The sequence below is a fragment of the Canis lupus genome, chromosome 23 (genome assembly GCF_011100685.1).
Source record: "Canis lupus familiaris isolate Mischka breed German Shepherd chromosome 23, alternate assembly UU_Cfam_GSD_1.0, whole genome shotgun sequence".
Classification (NCBI taxonomy): domain Eukaryota; kingdom Metazoa; phylum Chordata; class Mammalia; order Carnivora; family Canidae; genus Canis; species Canis lupus.
The window spans coordinates 32,408,836-32,424,491 of NC_049244.1; the positions used below are offsets into that span (position 1 = coordinate 32,408,836).

At 47.0% G+C, this 15,656-nt stretch overlaps 1 protein-coding gene across 3 annotated transcripts in view; it reads left to right on the forward strand.

The window, feature by feature from the left end:
- EPHB1 (EPH receptor B1) overlaps positions 1-15,656 on the forward strand; it is a 474,596-nt gene that overhangs the window by 444,863 nt on the left and 14,077 nt on the right. The gene's annotated exons all lie outside the window — the stretch shown is intronic.

Sequence of the window (15,656 nt, forward strand, 5' to 3'; positions counted from 1 at the left end):
GAGCCACCCAAGCACCTCACAGGGTACTTATATCTTAAAGCAATCAGAGACAAGTTTTCTTACAAGGAAAGAGAGAGCCTTAGCATAATAAGAAGAGCTTAAGTCAAAAAAAAAAAAAAAAAAAAAAAAAAAAAAAAGAACCTTGACAGAAAGATCTTTCTTTTGTGCAAATAGTAGTTTCATGGTTTCCAGAACTGCTGTGTTTTCCACTCTTGTTACCTGGTGAATCTGAAGATGTGGAAACTGAAATATTTTCCTTTGTGTTAAATTTTAATTTGGGAGCAAGGAAATCTACCCTCTGGATCAGATTCGGCATTTTGATGGAACTGATCTCCATGAGATGTGACCTGCTGCGCCCCCACCCACCCAGCCACTCCCTAAGGACCTCTGTCTCCTACGAGGAAACACAAAATCCAGGGCTTAGGCTGTAGAAGTAAGGACGGATAGGCTGGTGCAAAGGCAGTTCGTAATTTACCCATGCTGCTATTTCTTTATTAGGAGTGTGGTGTTTTTGTCACATTTTGAATGGTCGTCTCCAAATGTAATTTTTTTCTGATAGGCTGTGTTATTTTATTGTGTCAGTTGGCAGAAAATGAGTTTTTTTTTTTTGTTCAAAATGTATATATGACATTGTAACAGAAAAGCCTGGATTAGGATATTAGAATCTATTCAGTCAGTTTCAGGAAGCATGCGCTGCGTTTAGGTGTGATCAATACTTGAACCATCAACAGGCCTAGCCATTTGAGACAGGGAAAACTTTTAGGGTCCTTCACAAAATCAAAATTAAAACAATTATGTTCTTACGTATAGGTGAATTAAAGGCAAGGAAAACAATTGTGATGTCACCTCTTGTACATGAGTCTGCAGAAAGCCTCTCTACCCCTGTGGCCAGTGCTCTTCCCTCCACGTCCTGTATTAATAGGGATTTTTCAAGACTTTCATCTCCTTTCCAATCATGTAGCATTACTTGGTCTGAAAGGTCCATTGACAGGCAGTTCAGTGCATAGGACTTCACAGTAAGTAATTATGAAGGGTGGTCAGGGACCCTGCTGGGTGATGGGGACACACAGCTGGGCTCCAGACCATTACTCTGCTTCAACCATGGCAGCTTCTGTTTTATCAATTTTAGATTCTGAGCTTTTACCAAGCTTTCCTTTCAAACAAGTGTTTTGCCACTACACGTATAGTATTTGGAAAGTATAGGCAATCAATTGTGATGATAATAGGTTATTTTATGTGGTCAATATCTCTGTCCCTAATCACACTTGTTCCAGGCCTTCCAGAGAGTCTACAGGCCATGCTAAATATTGGTCTTTGAAGAAGATCCCAGGGAAATTGTATTACATTTTAGGAGCTTCCAAGCTAGGATGCTGTCCATATTACTTTTTTTTTTTTTTTTTTTTTTTTACTGTCTGCCTTGAAACCACGATAGAAATGTCTTGGGACTCTCCTCTCTGTCTTCTCTATAAGAACAACTTCAAATGAAATGCCAGTTTGGTCAGAGAACTCCTCTAGATACCCAATGAACTGAGAAGGAGATTTTTTCAAACTTTTTATGTGAGTAAGAATTCCAAAAAATGGCTATGATCTCAATTTGTTAAAACTAATCTCTCCTAGAAGTGAATGCCCTCCAGGTCCTGCAGTCTAAGGTCAGGTCTTGCAATTGGCTGTTCTTCTTCAATCTGGAACAATTCCACTGTCTTTCTTTGTCTTTCATGACATTGACTTTTTTTAGGAACACAGTCACTTTTTTTTTTTCATTAATAGAACGATCTTCCTTTGGGGTTTTTCTGGTATTCCTCATAATTAGTTTCAGGTTCTACATTCTTGGCTATAATCCTACATAAGTGATGTTGTATATTTCCTAGGTTGTCATTCCTCAAGACATACGAGGTCCATGTGCCCTTCATTGGTGCCATGAATTTTGATCACCTGGTCAAGGTTTTGTCCAACTTCTCCACTGTGTATTTGCATACTGTATATATTGCATTTTTTCCCCTGTGATAACTGATAAGCAAACTGTGGGAAGAAAGGCTGTGCAAACATCCTGCTCTTCGTAGAAATCCCCCCGCCCCCAGTTTTAGCATCCATTGATGATTCTTATCTGAACCAATCTTTATTATTATGCTACAGAATGATGTTTTTCAACCCTAGCCACCATGTTATACTTGTCATTGATATTTTGGATGGTAGTTCCATAATCTGATTAAATGTTCCAAATGTTCCTTTACTCTGCTTGAAAAGTCAGCCAAATAACATTCTGAGGATCACATTCTCTTTGATTTTTGCCTGGGAAAGTTTTGGAATGACCTTTGGCTAAAAACATTAAGATTCTCATCTGTTCCCAATTCCTGTCTTAGGCTGTTGACTTGCAGACCTGGTCTTGTTCCATCACTATCCACTCTGCCCACATCTTTGATGTGAACACTCTAATTTATTTGAGGGGGGGCAAAAGAAGGAAACAGACAAGCGCCTCTCTGCCCACAAATATGCCAGCTTATTAATCCCTACTTCTCTGCCCTCATCCCTCTCTGCTCCAGGGATAGGAAGTCCTGCCCTTCACTTATCTAATCCTACCCATCCTTTGCCATAGGCAGGAAAATACAGCCTTGAAGGGCCCAGAAATGTGAAAGTCTTAAAGGCCTTGGGAAACATTGAAATGTTCCTACAGGGTGTAGAGCCTCCAGGAGGTTCTCCAACAAGACCTGATGAGAAGGCATCTCTTTATCTCATGCACAAAAGCCGTAGTATATCTTGGGAACCTTCTAGGACTTCTCTTGACTTGTGGTTGAGGATTATCTCCTGAACCATTTGGGCTCCCACAGAATGGTGAATATGGGTTTTAGGCCTTGCGAGACCATGGATCTGGTGGAAATGGTAACTAGGAGGAGTGTGGTTCACAATTCACCCGCCCCCAGATAAAATGGATTCTGAACCCTCTGAAAAGGGGGTGTTTTGGACTTCAGCAGGAGATGCTACTGTGACTGTCACAATTATAGAAAATTCTAGAACAAAGACCACATAGTCCTAGACAGAGCTTCAAGGCTATGGCAAGGTTAGGAAAGCCCCAAGTCCAGTGAGTGGGGCTGGTGGTGACAGCCACTAAGAGCCACAGAGAAAGGTTCAAGTACAGGGTTGGAGAAGCAAACACTGAGGGGTGTCTTTTTCCACTGTGAAGAACTCAACTGCCTTTGGGACAGCCATATGGTAAATTTATTCACAGGCAAGGAGGCAAAGACCAGGGATCTAGACCCACCAGGTTGGGGTAATTAGGTCTAGGAATGTGGAAACAACCCCAGGAGTTGGTTTTCTAAGGAATGCGGGAATGGAGTGTAAATCCTAAAGCATATCAGAAAATAGATCAGTCACCAGTGAAAGGACAGAGAAGATGCCTGCAGCATTGGCTGAAGTCCACATCAAGCTGGAGACCCCAGCACACCTCAAGCAAGGCTTCTGGCCAGCAGACCTATGCATACCAACAGCATCCGAGGCCAAAGGGTGAGGGATTAGACCAACCATGGGCGCCTGGACCCAAGGCCAGCCTCTGCTGTGCCCTCAACGTTGCTCTACCAAACTGCACCTGGTTGCGTGTCAGTACCCACCCCCCCAGCCACTGGTCAGTTACTCCCCTAAGCCTCTGCCACACTCCTCAAGTTCTACCCAGCCAGGACAATTCTTCTCTCCTCGCCACTGGCCTGGCTTCCTCTTTTATCATGGTATCCTCAGGCTTGTGTGTGCTGCTCAGTAACTGTTTGTGAAGTGAATTAAGAAATTAGGGACGCCTGGGTGGCTCAGCGGTTGAGCATCTGCCTTCAGCTCAGGACGTCATCCTGCGGTCCCAGCATCAAGTCCCACATCGGGCACCCTGCATGGAGCCTGCTTCTCTCTCTGCCTGTGTCTCTGCCTGTGTGTGTGTGTGTGTGTGTGTGTGTGTGTGTGTGTATGTGTCTCTCATGAATAAATAAATAAAATCTTTTTTTAAAAAAAGAAGTTAACAAGTGACAATGTGTCTCTGGTGACCTGAGATACCAAGTAGGAAAATGGTATACCCAGGGAGCAATATGGTGGGCCATGGCAGCTGGGTGCTTCACAGTGGGAAGAAGAGACCCCTCTGTCTCTACTCCTCCAACCCTGGACTTAAAAGCCTTTCTCTCTGGCTCTTAGTGGCTGTTATCACCAGCCCCACTCACCAGACCTTTGGCTATCATGACCTCACTCCTTCCACCCACACCTAGGGGAGGACTGATCCCAGACCAGCCAGAGAGAAGGGAACTTATAGTCCAACTTGGGAGGTCAGCCTATCCAAAGAAAGAAGTTTCTAGAATGCCTTTCTTCAAAGATTTTATTTAATTTTTCATGAGAGACAGAGAGAGAGAGAGAGAGAGGCAGAGATATAGGCAGAGGGAGACGCAGGCTCCCTTTGGGGAGCCCAATGTGGGACTCGATTCCAGGATCCCAGGATCATGCCCTGAGCCAAAGGCAGACGCTCAACCACTGAGCCACCCAGGCGTCCCACCTTATTTTTTTTAATGTTAGTCTGGTTTTATGTATAAAAACAATGCTTAAAAACATCATAAAATAAAAGTGTGTTTAAATCACAAAGTGAAACAGACTTTCTATCCCCAATTCCTGAAAGTCACTGTCAGTAATAGTTTGGTGTGGGTGTGTCTTTTGTGGTCTCCAAAATGGTCTCATCCATACATGCCACCTCTTCATCCACTTGCTCTGTTACTTAAGAGTATGTCATGAACATGACCTTTTCCTCTCTTAGTACCTTACTTCATGCCTTTGGAGACTTCGCTGCTGCCCTTGTCGGTGTCTCAGGCATCCTTCGTATGAAGGAAAGTGGAGACTAACTAGCTCCCTTTGGATGGTCATCCTGGTAGCTTCTGATGTTGTATCACTTCAAACAGAGCTTCAGTGACTGTTCTTACATGGATGTCTCTGCACCCTCATATGGATATCTCTGTACAATAAATTCTAAGAACAGAGATCCCTGGGATATAGAATTTTCACATTTTGCATTTTTAAAATACCTTCAACCTTAAATAAGAATAAAAATAAGAGTAATACACTCATACCTTTTTTTTTCCAGATTCTTTACCTATTATTATCACTTCACCTCCATTTCTTTATCATTTGCCTGCTCCCCCTCCAAAAAATAAACTTTTATTTTCCTAAATTCTTGAAAGAAATGTTGGATACCTTATGGCTCCATGTCCCCATATACTTCACTGTGTACTCCTGCATTTCCTGAGAGCAGGAACATCCTCTTACATAACTATAGTATAGCTGTCAACTTCAGTCATTTGATATGGATAAAATGCCTGACTCTCTGTATTCTAATTTTGTTAACTGACCCCAAAATGTCCTTTTAAGTACCTTTTCCACCTAGTACAGCATCCAGTCTCAGATCAGATGTTGCATTTTGTTGTCATGCTTATTTAGTCCTTTTTAACCTGGAGTATTTTCACAGCCTTCTTTTGTTTTTATGATATTGATATTTTTAAATACCATCTTTTTAAAAAACATAACTAAAACCTTCCTCATTTTCAGTTTGATTAGACCCGGGTTACGCATTATACATTACATAACTGATGGTGTGTCCTTGTCAGAGTATCACATCTGGAGGCACATGATGTTCATCTGCCCCTCGTGGTGATGTTAAGAATTGCATATTTAAAGTTTTGGTAGAAAAAGTTTATTTCCCAAAACATTTTGCCCATTTAACTCCTGCCGCGGTTTGTGGAGTCCTCCCATGTCCCCCATTCCCTCCCTCACACTGAGTCCCATCAGTCTTCCTAACTTTTTCCTGGCCTGTACACTCACTCTGCTTGTTAAGGCTTTGTTTTTACAAACAAAGCAATACATGGTTTTTTTCCCTCCCTATTTCACTTTGAAATACACTTTAATATTCTTATCTCTCAGCAAATGTTCCCCAAACATCAAAAGTGCAGTACACTCACATGGTCTTTTGTATCCCAAAACTCGCTTGGCCTTGGACAGTGGAAACAGTGCAGGTGGGATGGGACCGACCCCTGGCTGAGAGTCAGGGGCTCCACGCTCTGTGAAAGTAAAACAGAAGCCAGTCCTCCACAAATGGGGACACCCTCCTCCATTTCTCTTTCCTTCCTCTTTCTTGTTCCTGCTATGAGGAAAAGGCAGCGCAGGATTTGGCATGGGAGGACCCAGATTTAAGCTCCCTCTCCACCTTGGATCAAGGGTGGCCCCAGGCTGCCCTCCTCTCCTCACCAGCTCCCAGTGCTTGTAAAATGAGCTTCAGAATACCTGCTCCACATACCTGATGGGTAAGGTACACAGGGAGGAGCTGGCCTCCCTGATGGTCTTTGGGGCTGGTCCTGCCCTCCCTGGCCACCCCTCACCCCCACCAGAGGCAGATGTGTGCCTCACAGAACAGGACTCATGCCTGGAGGCAAGCAGAGCAGCCTCGCTGCACATCTCACACTCTGCTAGCATCAGCCAGCAGCTCCTCATACGCCCCTCTGAGATAATTAAGCATTATTATCCCTATTGGCAGGTGGAGACAGTAAGACAGAGTGGTTAAGTGACTTGGTTATAACTGCTGGGATTGTTTGAGAGAGAAGCTGTGCCAAGAAGGGAGTGTGGTTCAGAAGGCCAGAAGAGCTTAAGCTATTTAATGTGACTGATTATTTTAAAATAGCTGTTGGAGGGTGGAGACAGGAAGAGAGACTAGAAGTGTGGCTAGTGGACATTGGTAAGGCACCCCAAATTACACTGTGCTTAAGGAATATACCCAGTATATCTATTAAAAGGGGTTGCCATGGACAGTCTGTTAGATGTTTACATCATGTGAAGAGGAGGGAAAGAATCAAAGGCAGTCGTCAACTCATCGAGGGCGATAGAATAGACCCCGCAGGCTTCGCACATGGCTGGACAGAGGTCTCTGAGAAGTCCCTGCAGAGATCAGCCTCAGTCTACAGACCACAGAGAATCGGCAGCCCCAGCCACGCTGCACCCCAGGGAGGTGCAGCCCTGCCCCAGGAAGCTTGAGGGTCCTCATGCATGGTGCATCGGGCAGGAATGCAATGCAAGAAGAGCGCGGAGCCTGAGCTCATGGGGGGGGCACAGGGGCAAAGGTGGGATGGCCATCACAGGTTATTGACAGAGACAGGAGCCCCGGGGACAGAGGGACAAGTAGGAAAGCCCTGGGGTCAGTCCTCTTAGGGTGGGCCTGGGCTAAGAGTGGACAGCAATGAAGCAGTGTGGGTGTGAGTGGGGCTCCGAGAAAAAGCACAGCACTTGCCTCTTTCAGAGGAGCAGTGGATACATAGTGGACATGGCACAGGAAGCAAAAGGTCGATGGCAGGGTGACTGCCTCACCCCTTCCTCAACCTGCCCCTCCTCCGTTCCCTGATCCTCCCCACAACCTTGTCCACCAAAGGACCCAGAGGTTCACGGACCCTCCTCCACCTCGGGAATGGGCAGTTCTTTTCAGCGGTAGGCATGATGGATTCATTCTTGCTTCACCAGGTCCTTGATGAGGACTGGCTCCCTCCCTGCGTCACCAGCAGTCCACCATCTGGGAAGGCCAAGGGCAGAGAATCTGCAGCCCACTGGGCCACTAAATCCAACCACTGACTCCAGGGGCCTGCTTTTCAGGAGCGTTGAGAGCAAGACCCAGGCTTCTGGGACTGCACCAGGAGAGACCAGGCCCATCCTGTCCCTGAGCCCATTAGCGCTTCAGGATTCCCAGGACAGTGCCCTCTTCAGGGCAGCAGTGGTATGGTTCCCTGGCCTGGGCCAGAGAAGGGAGCAAGACACAGCCTCTTGGCAAGTGAATAAAGGCAGCCAGTGAATTCTTTGGCCCCTGTCTCTCCCCCTTTCTTTTTAATTATAAACTCAGTAAGTGCTGTGTGACAAAAATAATAATAATAATGCCTGTCCCCATCTCAGCCATCAGGGGCTATTTCGAGGGTGAGTAGTAAAAGACAGCTGTTTGCCTTGCTGCTAGAGTACAGAGAGACAGCGTCTGTTTGGTTGAACGGGATTTTTTTTTCCAGCTGGGAAACGTCACCAAGTGGCCTTTCTGTTCTTCACACATGAAACACACACTATCATCCGCATATTTTTAGTTAATTTATGTCCAAATAGGCCTTTCTCTAGCTGCTGGAAAATTATGTTTGGGCTGCAATTACCTTTCGCAGCATCTCACAGAAGGTTTTCAGTGCTCGCAAAGCTCAGGGGAGAGGTAGCAAGGACCCCACTGACTGTAAATCTCTCCATTTGTAGTTATTCAAATCACATATTTTATTACGAGGACAAAATACATTGTGTCATTCATTTTGGAGAAGCAACTAATGCTTCAAGAAAAGCTTTGAAAAACATTCTATTTAGAAACAATTTTGTCTGCAGCCAACGCAGTGTGTCTTTCTAGGTTGTCTTTTCTCCCAGCCCTTTTTCTCTGTTATTTGTGTCATTTGCATGACAAATAAGACCATCCTCTCCAAAAGCTCACCTGTTCCTGCAGCCTGTTTCCCACCTAAAGTTCTAATTCTCTGTATGTTGCATCATAATCCTTAGCATGGTAATAAATTACAGTGTCACCATCAAGATTGTGGCTTCTGGAAAGAAATAAGCAGCAGGGCCAGATGAACTCTCTCAGAAGATGGAGAGACTGTTTTCATGCAAATTCCTGGCATCCTGGGGAACTAGGAACAGCCTCTTTATTATATAGACTCGATTGCAATTCCGCAGCCAGAAGCCATTTCCACTGGCTGTTAGAAGCTGGTAACACTCAAGAAAGATAACCTTTTAGGCAGAACCTGCTTTTCCTTCCTGGCTGATACAGGTCTTATCTGGAAAAATCACTTTGCTGATTAGGTTGGGCGAAATGGGTCAGTGTACTTTCAGAGCGCTTTTGAATAGAGACGTTCGTTCTAATATACTTTCTTAATTTAATGGTTAGAGCCACGTTAGACTTCTCGGTCCAGGGCAGTGGACAGTGACTAGGGAACAGGAGGAGGGCGTGTCCCATGCACGCACCCTGACCGCAGGGCCATCTGTGTCTGAGCTGTCCACAGAGGGCTGCACAGAGCCCCTCTCAGGGGCAGACGCCTCACCTAGGCTGACCAGCTGCACGGTCAGGACGGCCACTGCTCCACAGGGAGTGTCCGAAGGCCACTCCAGAGGGACACTTTCTGTGCAATGGAAACTTCAATTCACCCCACACTTGCCTTCGCCCATAGCTATACTTGGTGGAAACTTTGGTGAAACCAGCTTGCTGCCTTTTTCCCATCATTTTGAGATCTTTTGAGGTTTAGCGTAATGTTGGCAAATACATGCCCTATATATAGCCATTCATTCCCTCACCCGTGGCAGACATCGCTCATCAGTCACGGCCCTCTTCCTTGCTGAGCCCAGATGAAGTCTCGGAATCCTTCTCAACCCAGCCATTAACAATGCCCAGAGTTGGTATTCAAGATAAGACCTCACTCAATCCATGATTTATGCTTGGCGGGTCTATGCCAGTGGTTCTTCAAGTGTGGGAACCACACTGGGAATTTGTTAGAAATGTACATTCTCAAACCCTATCCCCAGAACTGGTAAATTCGAAAGTCTGGATTAGGGTTCTGTGATGTGTATTTTAACAAGACTTCCAGGAGATTCTTATGTACACTCAAATTTAAGAACCACTGTTCCAGGCTGGTGGCTGCATTCTAATGACTGCACATTAGCATCACCTGAAGCATGTTAAAATGTTAAAACCTACCAGCGCTTAGGCTCCACCACAACCAGAGATTCTATATAAATTAGGATACGTGTTGGCATTTAAAGAAACGAAGGAAAGAAGGAAAGAAGGAAGGAAGGAAGGAAGGAAGGAAGGAAGGAAGGAAGGAAGGAAGGAAGGAAGGAAGGAAGGAGGAAAGCCTTTTCCAGAGTAATTCCAATGGACAGCCAGGTTGGAGAACCACCAGCCTAGGTTTTCTGGGTATGCCAAGAATGAGGGTATTGATGCTGCCTTCAGCTCTTGCCGTACACAGCTAAGATGCAACTGCCTAGGCCTAGAGTGGCCAAGCTGGGTCTTTGGCCACTCTGGTACAATGAGGATAGATTCTTCCTTGGGCATATCATGCCTCTCCAGCAAGCAGGAGTAGCGACAGTGGCTCCAGCATGGTCATCAGAGCTGCCTTCTGACTGTTGTCCTCATTACCACACCAGTGGAAGGGCCATGGTGCTGCCTCTTGATGTCCTCTCCACGCAGCGCTCACATTGCTAAAGGAAGGGCAGTTCTTTCAAGGTGTACACTGGCCTGGGTCTGATCAACAGCACCAAGGAAATGTCAACAGAGGGGGCCGAGGTTTACCTGGCGGGCTTCCATCTAAATGGTACAGGTACTCTCACTCCCAAATCCCACTGCCCCCTAGCGGCAGCCCGGGGCAGCTCTGCCACCTGGGAATTCAGCAGCAGTATTTTTAAGCTAGGGCCTAATAAATATTTATATCCTCAGTGTATTAGTTTTCTGTGACTGCTGTTACAAAGTATCACAAACTGCGTAGCTTCAAACAACAGGGATTTATTCTCTCTGTGTTCTGGAAGATAGAAGTCTAAAACCAAGGTGCTGGCTGGATCAAGCTTCCTCCCCCCTCCCAAGGCTCTAGAGAACAATCTCTTCCATGACTTTCTCTTAGTTTCCGGCTATTGCTGTCAATCCTTGGCATTCCTTGGCTTGCAGGTACATCATTCCAATTTCTGCCTCCATCTTCATATGTTATTCCCTCCTGTCCGTCTCTGTGTCTTCACATGGCTTTCTTTGGATACCAGTCATTGGATGTTGGGTATGATCTCCCCATCCAGTATGATCTCATCTTACTTGGTTACATTTTGAAGCACTCAATTTCCAAATAAGGTCACATTCACTGGTACAGAAGGTTAGAACTTGAACATATGTCTTTTGAGGGGGGACGGGATACAATCCAACACACACAACTCAATAAATCTCTTTTAATGGTAACAAAAATACATTGAGCGGTTTACACATACAACATGTTGAATCTTCACAACAATTCCAATATGTTTTATATGTTGTAAACCTCTTGGAGAGTTGTTTATTGTGAAATTCAGAGATATTACATGATGCTCTTGGTCATAAACCTATAGCTTCCAGACTTCAAGGGGATTCCTCATGCAGCATGATCCCAATATTTGATGAACAAGTCTTTTATCACCATACTCAGTATTCATGAGTGTCTGGATTCCTGCTATATCCCCACTGAGACTTCATCTCACACAAGATGGCAGAGAAAAGTACTGTAGCAATGCCTCTCGCCCACAGAAGTGTTACTTTTATGGGCATCACTAGGATAAGTAATCAGCAAGGGGAATCGGTGTGATGCTCAGACTTTGGCCTGTAAAACTCCACAATTGACTGGGTTTTAGGACCAAAACTATGAGCTGTGCCTGTTTAATCCCACTGTGACAGGAGAGTGAGCTGGCTGGTGGCACTGGGGCTATCCCTTGATCCTCGAGAATGGAGCTGAGGCTCATCACTGACTGCCTCATCTCCGCGGGGATGCTGGGCAGCATGGGTGCTTTAAACAACAGGAATTTATTCTCTCTCTGTTCTGGAAGCTAGAAGTCTAAAACCAAGGTGCTTGTTGCAGTCTGGCTTTGGCTGAGGTACTAAAGTATCTCTACACTAAGACCCTGCCACCTGTTGGTCACAGCTGCTGGCAGGTTGACCCTGAAGATGGCTGGGTTAGAATTAATCCATGGCCAAATATCTGCTCTTATTTTGTCAAAGTACACACACATACACACACACATACACACACACACACACACACGTTTTCTAGTTTATCTTATGCCAGAGGTAGGGCATGATTATTCTGAAGCAGTGAATTTCAAACTTTTGAAGAATATCTCAGCAGCACAACAGTGCAAAGCTTTACAGGGAAGGTCAGTGTATGAAGTCCTGTGGGGAGCCTAGGGCCCTGATGGTGGTGAGATGCTCCTCCCTCCTCTGACCTTCTCCCTCCTGCACACCCAGCAGTGAGCCATGGCAGCTCTGGGGAAACTGGATCCCTGCAGGATGCAGACTGCTTTCAAGTCCCTGGGGATAGCAGTCACCTGGCATCTTGAAGAAACACTGTGCTGGGGGACAGTGCTCCCTTGAAACCTGGTGTCAGCCTCCCTCTGCCCATGTGGATGCAGATTCCTTCCCAGTGAGCCTCGTCTGTTCCTCAACCCCCTGAGAATTCTTCCCTCATGTTCTTTCTCATCCAACAGGGCAAACCACTCCTCCTCTGTGCTCCTTCCTCCTTCCTGCTTTGGTGGGAGCCAGTGACTTCTAGAGCATGTTGCAATCAAATGAATGCTTTGGCCTTGGGCCTTCTGGTCCAGACTTCCCTTCCAGTCGGAGGACTGTCCTCACTAGCAAACCTCTGTCTGCTGTAACACCATTCCATTAACTTTTCTTCTGTTCTCCCTCCACGGGGCTGGTCACTATATTCTAAATTAATAGCTTTCCTTTCACTCATCCAAAGACAAGCTAAGTAATGATCACCGTAGTTACCTCTGAGCATCAGAAGGTAATGCTGATGACGTGATGCTTGAAAAGCTGTGAGGAATAGTTGAAAATTGTCAGGAAGGACAGCACCCATCCTTGTGCTCCTTTTGCTTTCCCTTCCTTTTGTTCGCCTCAGAGGTCAGCATCTCCTGCTCTCTTGGCTGAGTGGGAGAGCTGGTGTGACAAGCTGTCACCTGTCTGTCCAGGGCGGCTCTTCTGGAAGGCTCTGCTCCCTGCTGGCATTGGAGGGGGGGGTGGCCGTGACAGGCCAAACTCAGTGTTCAGTGAGGCCCAGCAGCACAAGGTGGCGGGAGGGCTGAGGCGCTTTGCCAGCAGGCCCAGCTCCGCCACTTTACATGCAAGAGGGAGCAACTCAACAGCTGTCACCGGCAGCCCCTGGGGTCTGCTCCAGACTTGGCAGAGAGGACACCTTCAGACTCCCAAACCACCTCTTTGAAATTCAGAAGAGCCACTTCATGTCCCCTCCCCCTCTCTGACACAACCATACACACACAAGATAAGCCCGAACTCGCTTCTCCACAGACCTACACGGCCAAGCTTTCTCTCTGTCTCACACTCTGCTCTCACACATATTGATAAGTACTCACAGAGCCCCATTCTCTCTCTCTCTCTCTCTCTCTCTCTCTCTCTCTCTCTGTCACACACACACACACACACACACAGGGAGAGTCACATTTCTTCTCTGTCTCACACACACACATACACACAGAGTCACATTCTCTCTCCCATTTACACACACACACATATATATACACAGTCACATTCTCTCTCTCTCTCTCTCTCTCTCTCTTTCTCATACACACACACACAGACATACTCACATTCATTAAACTCCTGCTCTCTCCTGCCTCACTTAGCCCAGGTATTGTGAGAGGTCAGAAACCCCTCCCTTGGGGCCCAGGTGTGGTGTCCACCTCAGTGGTGGACACTGGCATCCAAGTGTTTAATGACTCCTGGTTCACTGGCTGAATTTTCCACCTCTCTTCCCAGCCATGGGCACCTTGTAGATAAAACCAGTGAGCTCATTCCTGTTCTGGAGGAGGATGAAAACAAAGCACCCCGGTGCGGCAGAGGTCCAGGCCTGTCCTCCAGGCATTTGTCACGTTGCTGGTATTTGAGCTGAAGATGTCTCCTGCCACGACGGCCTGCCATCATCCTCGGGGAAATCAGGACTGGCTTCTTTGCAGGAAGCTGGATGTGCACCTGGGGAGATTCGGGCCCGGCAGGGCAGCCGTTCCTCCTCCCAGGCTCTGGTCAGGAAACCAGATAGAAATGCACTTTGTTGCTTGCTCCTTTTTCTGTCACTTGCACTCAGATTAACAACTTACACATTTTAAAGGTATTTTTGCCAAAGTCCAACATGCATCTCTGGTGATTGGAACAGATCGTGAGAGCGGTCAGCATAAAAATAGCCTCCTTCGGCGGAGGCATGAGGCAGATGCGGACGGGAGGGGGGAGCCTCATGTATTGTGCAGTCAGAGACCAGGCAGAGGGAAAGGCTGGGGAGGGAGAGCCCGCTACTTGGCAGGAAGATGTGAAAATGAGGATCATGTTTGTTCTAGAGATTGATGAGCTGTGGAGGGCAGTGTTGGCCAGTGCCCCCACTTCACTCCGAGGAGCGGAGTGGCATCGGTTCCCTGCAGAGTGTGCCCTGCGCTCCGCCCCCCCCCCCCCATTTCCCTTAGGGACTGCCAAGCTGCAGCCACGTTGGGCTCCCCCTTCCAGGTAGTTATCATCCCTACTCTTACCCCAGCGCCTACGCATGTTCTTCCCTGCCTTGACTTCCCTTCTCCCTCCCCTTTGCCGGGTTAACTTTTGCTTGTCCCCTGGGACTAAACATATGGTGAAGTAACAGTTCCCACGGGTGCAGCATGTCAGGCCCTGTCGCAAGCACTGTGTGGATAGTAACCCACACCATCCACAATCAGACTACATTGTGTGTGATCATTACCCCCATTTTGCTAATGAGAAAGATTGGCACAGAGAGGTTAGGTAACTTGCCCTAGGTCACAAGGGTTGAAAGGGGCAGTACTGGAATCTGGACCCAACCAAAGGCTCTAGGTGCTCTTAACTCCACAGGACGCTGGCCCTCTGGCTACTGCCAGCCACCTTGCCCACCCACTACCTATGTTAGGGAGTCTCCTGGTTGTCACAATGCCCTGTGTCCCCCTGGGACTGCACACTTCTCACTTTCCATCCTGCTAACAACACATTTCAAGTGTCCGTTGTCTGTCTGCCTCCCCATTCCCTATGCAGCCAGAGGGCAGGGACCATGGCTGGCTCATCTCTGGGATACCTGCATCTCAAAAAGGGCTTAGCACAAAGTGATACCCATTGCCTAATGTTGACGGGGCAGATGAATGAATGGATGGCTATCAATCCCTTAGGTACACAAAACAGCCCATGGTGTGGCAGACAAGCTGAAGGCCAAGCAGAGATCCAAGCTGGAAACATCCAGCGTGGGGTTGGAGGGCAAGAAGAGAAGCAGGCAGGGATCCCTGGGTGGCGCAGCTGTTTAGCGCCTGCCTTTGGCCCAGGGCGCGATCCTGGAGACCCGGGATCGAAATCCCACGTCGGGCTCCCGGTGCATGGAGTCTGCTTCTCCCTCTGTCTGTGTCTCTGCCTCTCTCTCTCTCTTTGTGTGACTATCATAAATAAATTAAAAAAAAAAAAAAAAAGAAGAGAAGCAGGCATAAAAGTAGAAAGTGGGGATCCCTGGGTGGTGCAGCGGTTTAGTGCCTGCCTTTGGCCCAGGGCGCGATCCTGGAGACCCGGGATCGAATCCCACGTCGGGCTCCTGGTGCATGGAGCCTGCTTCTCCCTCTGCCTATGTCTCTGCCTCTCTCTCTCTCTCTCTCTCTCTCTCTGTGTGACTATCATAAATAAATAAAAATTTTTAAAAAATCTTTAAAATAAATAAATAAATAAAAATAAAAGTAGAAAGTGTATCTCCAGCCTTTAAAGATCAACCAACACTGAGAGGCAGGGAAGGTAGCCAGTGTCCGCAGAAACCTGAGCACCCTTCACCCCAGGGCAGCCCAGGGCTGTCCCCAAGCTGCAGGATGAGGAACACTCTCCACTGCCCCTG